The sequence below is a fragment of the Acomys russatus genome, chromosome 10, assembly GCF_903995435.1.
Source record: "Acomys russatus chromosome 10, mAcoRus1.1, whole genome shotgun sequence".
Classification (NCBI taxonomy): Eukaryota; Metazoa; Chordata; class Mammalia; order Rodentia; family Muridae; genus Acomys; species Acomys russatus.
Genome location: NC_067146.1, coordinates 14,458,160 through 14,470,358, shown reverse-complemented (window position 1 = coordinate 14,470,358; position 12,199 = coordinate 14,458,160). Strand labels below are relative to the sequence as shown.

General features: G+C 49.3%; 1 protein-coding gene across 1 annotated transcript in view; it reads right to left on the bottom strand.

Moving 5' to 3' along the window:
- Grm8 (glutamate metabotropic receptor 8) overlaps window positions 1-3,158 on the bottom strand; it is an 845,527-nt gene extending 842,369 nt beyond the window's left edge. The window contains exon 1 of the mRNA XM_051151844.1: window positions 2,816-3,158. The gene's annotated coding sequence lies outside the window, so the exon portion shown is untranslated. The remainder of the gene's footprint in view (window positions 1-2,815) is intronic.
- Between the last annotated feature and the right edge of the window lie 9,041 nt (window positions 3,159-12,199).

Here is a 12,199-nt window from a genome sequence, read left to right as displayed (position 1 = left end):
TGCGCCCGCCCCTGCCCTAAAGACAATGGAACGGTCTTACACAAAGATTGGCGCTTGATACTGCCAATGTGAATGTCAGCTGGGCTGTTTGCTGCATAAATACCAATTAAACAAGCCCGGAAGCAGCTTCAACCTGCCCAGCCAAGTCCTAAAGAGCACATCACTGGAGACCTCCAACTTTCCCCTGCACTCCTCCTCCTCAGCTGGGCTTGTCCTTTTTTATTTATTTATTTATTTATTTATTTATTTTCTCTCTCCCTTTTTTGGATCCGAATGGTTAGAACTAGTCAATCAGCCATAACTGGGGTGGGAGGGTAGGGGGTGCACATGAGGGCAGAGCTAGCCAGCACTAACCAAACAACGAATTGAGCCTACAAAAGACAGCATTCAGCTGTGTTCTCAGCACCTTCTTTATTCTGAGAAAATGTCTCCTAGAAAAGCTCCCCTTAAATTGTCTCCACATCCCTTATTTAAGAGCAGATATTCTTTATCTCCAACACAGTACAACCTGTGGTTGACTCTGAGATGGGAAAATTGCGTTAGAAAATCATTTTCCTGGTGAATGATGCTCTTTTCAAAATTATCAGGCCATATATTTGCAAGACCCAGAGAATGCATTTTATACAGCTGGGATTGTCTCCTCTCGTGATCACTCAAGATATTATTCACAAGCAAGTGACCGAGGTGAACTCGAGTGGTTCCTGTAGCCATTTGCAATTATTGACAAACACTTTCATAACGGAAAATGGAAATTACAGTCAAGTGCAATAAGCTGTTTATCCGAGATCTACCTGCTGGTGGCTCTTTCTCTCTTTTCATTTTTCTTTCAAGCAAAATGCAAGCTATCGTCGGAATGCATTTGTACTGATAGTAATTTTTCTTGCAAATACCTCCACCGCAAACCCTGTCTTCAGTTCTTCCACTGGTAGGATTGATTACTGGCCAAGATACTAGTGTGTTCTCGGATATTCGCGAGATTCCCACTGTCGGGTCTTTGGGGGAAAGATCACCCCCAGTTGACAAACAGGGCATTCCCTTCCAGGGGTGGAACCCCCCCGGGCATGGGGAAAAACCGAGGGCCTTGGGTTTCTTCAACTCACACCCCACCACTATCCTGGGCACACAAACATCCTATGAAGACAGGCTCCCCAATTTGGGCTAGAAGCAGTTCTTCAGGGAAGCTCCGGGGGTGCCTTCTTGCGCAACGGGGTGACTCGCACGCCGCGCCTCTGCATTTCATTTGCACCAAAGAAGCGTGTCAGACAACTGCGGAAGGGGGGCGCAGGGGGAAGCATGCTTCTATTTTATTTTTCACCAACTGTATGGACCTCAACGGACCTCCGAGCATTTGAGTAGATGGGCTCTCCCTGGCCTCTTGGCTGAGAGATCTCCCTCTAATTCTCAGGCAGTAGCCACTCACCCACCCGGGATCCCCTCTCCCCTCCGCATCTTCCTTCTCCCTCTCAGTTCTTCGGACCGTATAAGCCCATCGCAGAGTAGAGTCTAGTGCCTCTGGGAATGACCCGGTTACTCTACCTTCTCCGGGGCTCCCGGCACCGCCCCAGTCCCCCTTCACCCCCACCCCCCCCCCCTTGCGCCCTAGGCTTCAGACTCCTGCTTGCACGGGTCCGGGAGCGCCTCCGCTCCGACCCCCCAACCCTGCGCCCCGCCACACCTGCTGGCCGCAGGCGCCCACACCCCTTGCTGGTCGGCCTGACACGGGGGCCACTCTGGCCATGTTGCCGAAGAGCTGCAGGGAACGTCTGCCTTGGCTTCGGAAACTCGAGGTCCTTGAGTCCTCTTGTAGTCCCCCACCCCACCCCCAACACGGCTAGGAACTCCAGCGGTTTTCCTAGAGCTGGGGAGGGGGGAAGGGGGGAGTAAGGGGGAGACAAGGAAACCCCAACCTCGCGGAGCTAACTCGGGGACCGCAAACTCGAGGCACAGTGTGCGTTGCGCAGAGACGCGGGTCTCGGGACCCCTTACAACACCAGGCTTTGCTGCTGCGACACTCCCCCGGAATCTTCCCCAGTTCCTTGTTAGACACCCATCTAGCTGGAGTTCAGGGGAGGCGGGGGTTACCTCAACTCATTCCGGAAGCCGCTAACTTCGGAAATCCCTCCCTCTAGATTCACATAACCAAGGTACCTGGGCTTCTCGGCTGGACAAGTCCAGATTCCGCCAGGGCAGGTCCAGGAGGTCACTCAGGCCAGGCAATCCCAGGCAGAGCGATTTAAAATCCTACCGCCTCACGCCAGGTTAGAGTATCCTAGGAGCGCCTGCCCACTCCCGTAACCCTTCAATCTCCCATTCGCCGTCTAAACTTTTGGGGAAATCACATCTCCAAGGCTTGGGAGTTCCGAGCTTAGCTCCCTCTATTCCGCACCTCTTCACTGGAATGTAATCATGGCAAGACAAGAGGGGTGGCCGCCTTGTTATTTGCAACGTAAAATCAACAGACACCCAATCAAGCTCCAATGCCCGGCCAGCCCCTCGCCCCCTGGTGCCCACTCTCCCTCTCTTGCCATCCGCGTTTCTCCGCCCGCCAGTCCTTTTTCCAGACTCTGCAAAGCCATCTACTTATACACAGAAAAAGCAAATCATTAACGTAGTCTGAGGAAAAAGCATACACCTGGCTGTTCGCTGCATGGTTTGGGAGGGGGGAGAAAAAATAGAAATGGTAATAAAAATCGAGGGGTACTACTTTTGCAGCTAGCTCAGGGTCGGGGGAGAGTTGGAAGGGGGGAGCTTTTTTTTTCTATGCTTCAGCACTTGGCTTTTCTTTCTGCGCCTGCTGCTCGGCGGGGAGTCTTACCCTGCTCCCCGCGGAGGGTGAGGTGAGGAAGCCCGCGGGGGGCCCGCAGCTCCATGTCAGCGCCGCCGCTGCCTTCGCCACCGCGCGAGGCCGCACTTGTGGCTGATCTCGGGGCTGAGGGGGCTGAGCTGGCCGAGCCACCGGCGAGTCTCTTCCTTGTGAATAACAAATACTCCCACCGGCGGCCGCGATTGGTCTACGCCCGGCGCCTCCCGATCCTCCGCCCGCAGCCATTCACCCCACGCGGCGCGGGGAGCCGCAGCCGGGATCACGCCCGGGATCACCAATCGCTTCTCGCCAACCAGTCACCCCGGGAAGCGGGAGGAGGATGCTGGAGGGGCAGAGACCGGGCGTAGGTAGGGATGGGGACACCCCAGTGGCAGGACCCCTTCAACATGCAAGTCTGAACCAACTCGGCGACCAGAAATATCAGAGTTCTGGTTTTGGTTTTTTGTTTTGTTTTGTTTTGATATATCAACCCCCCCCCCCACATGCCCCGCCAGGGAGAAAGAAGGGGGGAAATGTGAAGACGGGGGTGGTTACGAGAGGTGGGAGAACCGCGGGCGCGGCGCAGTGAGCTGAGGATTCACGCCGGGAAACGCCACCCGAAGCGCGAGGGGTGGGGGGCGGCTTTGGCGAGCCCGGGACCCTCCCTCCCTCCCTCCCTCCCTCCCAATGACCACAGCTCCAAGGAGGGTGCCCGTGAAGAAAACGTGACAAATGACGAGCGTTCTGACACTTGCATTCTTTCCCCGGTGATGCTCAAAGAAGCGCCCACAGGCTCGGTGCTTCCTCATAAAGTTTGCCACCCGCCAGCAGTTGTTCCGCCCTAGGCACTGCCCTGTGGCTCCGATATAGGAGGGTGCCAGGGGCGCCTTCTCCCGCACCCCTTGAGTTGGAGGAAGGACGCGGTACAATCCCACTGCGGGCACTGTACGGGGACCACACAACCAAGGCGACTGTTATTTTTGAGGATGAGGATTCCAGAAACCCAGATCCAGGCGTGGAACTCTTGAAGAGCCCACTAGCGGGAAAACCTCAGGATTTCCTCCCATGCAGAGGCTGAAAACCCGCTGGGCCCAAGCGCACAGTCGCGGCCCCTTCCTACTGGCTACCGCCCAGGAACTTCCACTGAGCGCCCTTCCTGCGGAGAGAAGGCGGGAACCCCCGTGCGCGTCTCCCCGCAGGAGCGGTGCTCTCGCTTGCCTGGCTTTGAGTTGGTGAGAAAGTCCCATCTAGAGGTGGCTGCGTGCAACTGCAGCCTAGGACCAGAGCCCTGGAGAGAGGGGGTGTGCTGAGAGGGGTGAGGCCTGGCGCACCTGTGGGCAGAGAGAAGGATAGAGGAGAGAGAGGGTTAGGCTCAGCATGCTACAGACATCTTTTTTTTTTTTCCCTCAACTTCATAAGCATCATGAGCTTTATAAGCTTCGTTACAGGTCACCTGTTTGGATCTGAATTCTAGCGTTCAAGTTATATCCTTATCCTGTTCAGATTTCTTTTATTATTTTTATCATATTTTATTTTGTTTGTTTGTTTGTTTGTTTGTTTTGGTTTTCCGAGACAGGGTTTCCCCTGTTTACCTTTGGTAGTCCTGTTCAGGTGCCTTTAACTTTCGAATCAACTCCAAAATTATCAAAAGAATTGATCCTTCTCTACAGAGAAAGAAAGAAATCACGACGCAGAAATATCCTCAGAAATGGGTTCGCACTGGAAATCGAAGAGTTGAAAACCCACCTCCCCCGTAGGAGATTGCCTCCCTGGTGCTCTGGCTTTTCCCTAAGCTGGCAGTAAAGCATGAAGTTTCCAATGAGAAGACCACAGTGTCCTCCCTGGTTTCCTGAAACCACGGAGACCCTCTAAGCAAAGAGTCAACAGAGGGGGAGGGGAGAGGGGCTCCCTACTCATTCATTCTGTCTCTTGTCTCTGCAGAACCCATTGCTTGTAAAAATCATTCTTTTCTGGCTACAGATAACTGGAGTGAGGGAGAATTTGAAGGTGAAGAGAAATCAGCACTGGTGTAGAAAAGGGACTGAGTGGGGGGCTCAGCGGTTGCACCTGTGCTGTGGAGTTGAGGGTTTCCCTTGGGAGCTTGAAGTGGAGGGAGGAAGTGGGTTTGGCAAGCCGGTTTCTGTGCCAGGCACCCCAGCTCAGACAGCGGCTAGGGGTCTGAGTTCATCTCGACTGGCACCCGCTGTCTGGGCAGAGCTGTCCTAGGTAGTGTACAGACTGGACTTGCATAAATCCCGCTGCAGGCTCTTTACGGTGTGCCTTAGTACACTTGGCGAATGGTGAACATAAAGGAAGCAGAAGACAGGTCAAGGCTGAAAACACTCTGAAAAATGGAGCTGCTGACCGCATTCTGGTGTTCCGGCTCTGGTCCAGAGTCCCCCCCACAGTGTTCATGCCTGGTATTAGCCAAGAGGGCAGCACTGTAGTGGGTCCATTTCCATACTGAGGACAACACAGCTGGCTGCGGCCCAGTGAGCTGCCAGGGAGAGCAGTGGCTAATGAGCTGCTTTTCTCCTATTGATCATCACCTGCAGAGAACTGCTGTCTTCCAGGCACACCGCTGCCCTTTCTGATGCAGCCCTATGAGAAATGAGTAGGCCTGATCTCTCACTGAGACAGTTTTCTGACGCTCAACCTTGCATCACTCTCAAGTCTTGACGCACAGTACGGAATCATCCCTGGCACTCCACATGGAGTCTGGTCAAGTATTTCCAAGGGCTTTACCTAGAAGGCCCTGGACAACTGGTTTGGGCTCATACATAGATTATAACGTACCCAGAGTAATATTACAAGGGGAGATAGATTGTCTGCTGTGGAGATGGAGACTTAGCATTATTATGGAAAAGAATCTAAACCCAGTTTATCAAGGCCAGTCCACTCCTCTGCCTCCCTTTTGATACAGCCTAAGTCAAGCGAGGGTGGCTGAAGCCCCGCACAGTCCAGCCCTGACAAGCCTGGGATTCCAGAATCATCCACTTTGCCTCTCCTTGACATCTCATTTTCTTTGCTATGAAAAAGAGTCTTTGCATGGTGCCTGACCTCATCAACTATCTACCACAAATACATATGTAAATCAAACATATTTCCTGGTAGCTAATCCTCCAAGAAGATTTGAATATAATCTTCTCATTTTCAGTTGATTTAAAATGTGAGAAGCTGTCCATGTGTTAGACAATGCAAAAGAAACAATGCCATATGCTTGGGGGCCATTTAGCTCAAGCTGTGAGCCGCACGCCACATGTGGACATCTATGCCGCAATCCCTGGTTCAGGGCAGCTGCTACATCTGGAAGGCCACTCACCCAAGAGGAATTGCTACCCAGATTTTGAAAGTAGAGTCGGTACTTTGCTCGCTAGACTTCTGAAAGGTGTCAGTGAGTGCACCGTATTAGAGCTCTGGCTTCTGGACAGCAGACCAGACATGTTAGACTAGCTGTCACACATAGCCAACGAGGTGCTCCTCTCTCTCAGGCCGCGCACACCCCAAGAGTGGAATGCGGAGAGAATTCATGACCTAGACAACTTATCAAAGAAAGTGCTTAACCCGAGGTTTGCCTGCAGCCTCAGAGTGAGGCTCTGGTCACCCTGGCAGGAAGCATGGCAGCAGGCTGACCAGCTGCAAGTTTGAACTAATCCACCGGTTGGAGGCAGAGACAGACTGGGCCGGGTGTGGGCTTTCAAAACCTCGAAGTCCACCCCAAGTGACACACCTTCTCCAAAGAAGCCACACCTCCCAAACATTCCTAAATTAGCTCTGTCAACTAGGGACCAAACACCCAAATATGTGAGCCTGTGGACACCATCCTGACTACCACGTGGAGCCACAAGGGAAATTCCCTGACAAGGTGCACGAAGTTATCAAGGCGTATATGCATCTCAGTCACATTCTTGTGTTCCCAGAAACACAGCCCAAGACAACGACTTCAGGCCATGTGGTTTAATTAGGAGGAGGAAGCAGACGAGGAGATTTCAGTTGTCGGGAAGGAAAAAGGAATCAAGAAGGGGAGGTTGTCAGGCCAGGTGCTACTAAGGATACCTGGAACTCGCTCTCAGTCTCCTCCGTGTGGAGAACTGGGCAAACCAGTGTAAAATGTACACAGCACAGCTGCTTAAACACACAGCTGAAGGAAACGGAGGAGCACCAATCAACTATCGATTAGTAGTATGTTGTTAATTCTCCAACTAGTTCAGTCTGTCACAGGGGCGGCAGCAAAATAGATGCAAAGTTGAGGTAAGCTCCCTCTGCAGACAAGGGAGTCTGTGCCGGCAGCTAGGGAGCAGCTGGCCTCTAAGTACTGGCCATCCACAAACCTGTTTGAGGCAAAGGTGGCCAAGCACACTGTTATCAAGGTTCTGCTCTGCACAAGGGATCCAAGCACCCACTCTGGCCCTCACGATTACTGGGATATCAGTTAGGAACGTGGGTTTGTAGTCTCTGCTAGGAAATTGTCCAAACGAGATTTACTGGCAAAAGGCTTGAGAATCTGCATGTTTTTCAAATACTCATTGAGTCCGATGATGTTCGTTAATATTTGAAAATCCAGGGCATTCAGGAAATTGCTCTCCCATGCACAGTCAGCAGTCAGTGTATTGCCCAAGGAGGCAGGCCTTAGACATGGGAAGGCCAGGGATGGGTGTCCAAACTGCTCATACCTGTTCACTGGCAAAAATGACAACAAATGCTGGTCTGACTGTGTGGGGAAAGGTATCCATGTACACTGTCAGCAGAGTGTGCACTGGTGAAGCCACTTCAAAAAGCAATCTGGAAGGCACACAACACACACACACACACACACACACACACACACACACACACACACACACACTGGAAATAGGAGCTAGAAAGAAGGGTCAGTGGTTAAAAGTACTTTCTGCTTTTCTAGAGGACTCAAGTTCAGTTCCCAATACCCATGTTGGGCAGCTCACAACCACCTGTAACTCCAGTTCTAGGGGATCCAATGTTCTCTTCAGCCCTCTGTACACACCAGCATCCATCACACACACACACACACACACACACACACACACACACACACATTCACACAATTAAAAATGAATATTTTTTTAAAGCTAAAAATAAAACTACCATGTGACCCAGCAACACCACTCCTGGGCATCTACCAAAAGGGACGCACACCAAACTATGGAGATAATTGCACTTCCATGTTAATTGCTGCTCCCTTCACAACAGCTGGGAAGTGGAATCAGCCTAGGTAGCCGACAACTGGCAAATGAATAATAAAAATGTGGTACATACATATACAAAGCAAGATTTTATTAAAAATGAAGAAAAATTAAATTTTCAGGCAAGTGAACAAAATAAGAAAATATTGCCACTGTTCCCTCCCATCTGCGGACCATAGCTTCAATTCTCTTTGTTGTTGTTGTTGAAAAGTTACGTCAACTGTGGCAGAGGCTGAATGTGTTCCTTCCATCCTTTTCTTCAAACATACATCCAGAAAGCATCTACAAAGCTAAGAAATTTGTAGAGAAATCATTCATGCACTAGGATGCCTTGAAATTAGGAACATGAAGTAGCCGTCCAGGAAGAGCAGAGGTCCCGGAGCCTATCAGGGTCCGACCTAGGCTGCCATCTATGTTGTCACTGTGTAGCTTGGTGTTTTTGTGGGATTTGGGATCTTTTGTTCCTACTGTGCTGCCTCATGCAGGCTTGATGTGAGAATACGTGCCTGGCCTTGTAGCTTGTTACACCATATTTGGTTGATGTGTTTTGGAGGCCTGCTCTTTTCTAAGGGGGTGTGGGGTGGGGTGGATATGGGGGAAAGGGCAGGTGGGGAGAGGACTTGGGGAGGGGAGGGGACTTGGGGAGGGGAAGGGAGGTGGGGAGGGGAAGGGAGGTGGGAGGGGACTGGGGAGGGGAGGGGAGGAGGTGGGGAGGGGACTTGGGGAGGGGAGGGAAACTGCAGTTGCAATGTAACATATGAGAGAATAAATAAAAAGAAAAAAATGAAAAGAAAACATGATATAACAGTGTGCATAAATTAATTCACATTAGATGCCTTTGAAAGTCACATTGTCGGATTGAGAATTTAAGTTGATCACCTGGTACAGCTGTCTGTTTAAATGCTAATAAAAACTCATCACCATTGAAATACCACTCTCAGCCCATACAGAGAAACCTCTACTTCCAATGAGCAATGCTAAGTGCAGAGACTCACAGCTGCCCAGGACGCTGTGAATAAGTGACACATGAAGATTTAGCCCTAAACAAGTCATTTAAACCATCCTACCTACCGATGCTTTGGCAAACACTAATAATGAGGGAAGTAAAAAAAAAAAAAGGAGTTTCAAAATGTAAGCAGCTAAAAAGTAATGAAAAAGGGAGTAAAATTCCGTTCTCTAGATACAACATAAGTGATGTAATTACAAACTCACAGCAGCTGTGAGTACTTGCACAGGGACTGCACAGGACAGAGCCTCTCTACAGCCAGAGCCATGGGTAAGAGGGGCTGATGAGCCCCTACTGCTTACTGATGAACTATAGATTACTGATGGGCTCTGGGAGAAGGGAAGCCTCTGCCCTCATCTGGGTACCAAGTGATGTACCCACCAGACTCCAGGGGATAGTTCCAATCCCAAGATCACACGGAAGACCCTAGTTAAACCCACAGGGACACAAGCAAACCAAAAAGATTTGTGTATGAAAGAGATTAGTGGGCCTGAGGATATGGATGGGAGAGGAAGGGAGATCAGAGACAACAATCAGGATGTACTATGTACGTGTATGAAACTGTCAAAGAACAAGTTTTACTAATTAAAAAAAGTTGAATATTTGTTATGGTGGCAGGAAGTTAATACATCAAGTGAAGATGACGGAGTCCTGGGTCTTGATGTCTCTATGCTAAAGAATGCTACTTACCCCATCAGAAATCCAGAGGCAGTGGCGCACACCTGTAATCCCAGCACTCAGCGAGGCAGACACAAGCAGATCTCTGTGAATTCAAGGCCAGCCTGGTCTACCAAGCCAATCCAGGACAGCCAAGCTACACAGAGAAACTCTTGTCTCAAATAAACAAAAAACATAAACAAAAGGGAAGGAAGGAAGGAAAGAAGGAAGGAAAAATCCACATTGAACGTACATTGTAAGGAAAGGAAGAATCTTGTTTTAAATAACTGATACTTGGGAATTAATCATAACGGCACTGAGCAATATTCTTATTAATAAAGTGAGCATGGTAATGTGTGGTCCCACTGAAAATCTGGTCACATGCTGATGTCATTAAAGAAATGGGACCACCATCTGGTCCTCCTTTGGCCCAGTCCTTCCCTCTGGCCTGGCCTGGGAGAAAACACAAAAGTTAACACAACTCTCCTACCACACTGTGGTGTCTGCCTCTTCCCTGAGTCAATGGCTTCAGGGATGTCTTCATACCAAAGAGAAGGGTTTCCTTTCAGTTTTCATCTTCCTCTGAGTATCCAAAGGCACTGGTCTTATACCACGTGAAAAGAGAAATCCATGACTCACACATGTGCTCCCGTGTGTTTTTCCTTCTAGGTGCCTTCTCCACAGACTAAGGTGGTCCACAGAACTCAGGCATTATATGATTATTTTCCCTCAATCTGTTTCTTGTCATACATCTGTTGTGTTGGACTGGGCTCTCCTCAGATGTGGTGCTTAAGGCTGCTTCTGGGTCCCTGAGCATATAACAGATGATCAGAAGTTGCTTGAATATTGACCTTGGAAAGAACCAAATAGACCCAGTTTCACCTCCATCGTCATTAGCATCATCCCCCTACCACACCCACCACACAATGACCAGTACTACCACCATCACCTAGACAAAGCATCATTTTCACTAAGTCTGGCAGGTGACGCCAAGGAAATCATTAGCACACGCCACATTTTTAAACCATTTTGTGGAAACTATGACATGTAACTCGAGTCTTAACGTGACCTCCATTCATACATTTCAGTTCTTTGAGTTTACATTTTACTTAAAGTTTATAGTAAAAAAAAAAAAGTTTACAGTATTTTTCAATTGTTCATTAGGTTTTTAACACGAATCTCAGAGGATGGAGCTAGAAAACACTTAGGATGGCGGCAAATGAAAAGAATGTAAGTGGAAGCCGAAGGTCATAGTATTTAGAAAGCAATCTGTATTTCACACAAGTTTAAATGTATAACAAAAGCTTTCCGTGGTAGTTGTGGGATTCAGATGTGAGAATTGCAGCAGCAGAGCACCTGGGTTTGTTTCGTTGTCTAGCACCAGGCTAGGGAGTGGTGGCAAAAAAAATGTTAAATAAAAAGTACAAAATATGATCAAGAGCTCAGTAATACGTCCACACAAACTATTCGAATCTTCCCAAGGTTAATAATCAAGTTGCTCATGATTACTATCTGGCTGAGGGACCTAAATGAAGCCACAGCCACCGCAGCATAAGGCATCCCAATCCTCCCTGGCAGATGTGCAATAATGCGGGAAAATGTAAGGGAATTAACAACCCGCAGTTAAATCGTGTCTGTCAGACTGGGGTGGACTGGGGGTTTGGAAGGGCTTTGCGAAGATAAGCCCAGGCTGATTCAGGGAAGATGGGGGCAGGAGAAACAACCTGTGGGTTTACCAGACTTGGAAGCCACAGCTTCACCCTTCCAGAACAGTTGAAAAGAACCTTACTAAAACATGAATTCTTGGTGTGTAGAATGTAACTAAAGCCAATCAACTCGTGAACCTTATTTTTATATTTGGAAACAGAGAGGGGGGACCTGTTAAAGGAAGAGACGAGGTCATATTATCTGCTGCTGTCTAACAAACTGCCTCCAAACACATGGCTTTAGCAGCTTCCGTGTCTCACAGTTTCTACAGGTCAGGAGCCCTTGCAGGTTGTTTGCTGGTGGCTACCCTAGTTCCCAGTTACATGAGCCTCCCAATTAGGCAGCTCATAACACATCAGAGCTCACCATATTGGTAAGCAATAAGAAGAGCGATGGATGCCAGGAAGACGGCAGTCAGAGCACATCGTAACCTGATGTCAGAAGTGGCATCATGTCATATCTGTCATATTCAGTTCATTAAAAGTGACACACCAGGTCCAGTGCACATTCAAAGGAAACAAGGAGACCACATAAAACATGGGTACAAGAGAAGAGGGAATGTGGGGACCTGCGCCAGGAGTTTGCTGCCATAGGTAGAGCTGAGGTTGGTGTGTGGAAACATTCCTACCCTTGCAGAGGACGGTTAGCTCTCTGTTAATGAAAAGGCTTTGTAGATGGTACAGACACCTTCCGTGAAGCAGCTGCTGAGAGTGTTTCGGAGTTGGATTCCCTGGAGTGGAAGTTATAAACACTTATAAGCGGAAGTTATAAGCGCCCACCATGGGGCGAAGTCTGTAAGCTCTCTTCACTGCTGTGTTTTTT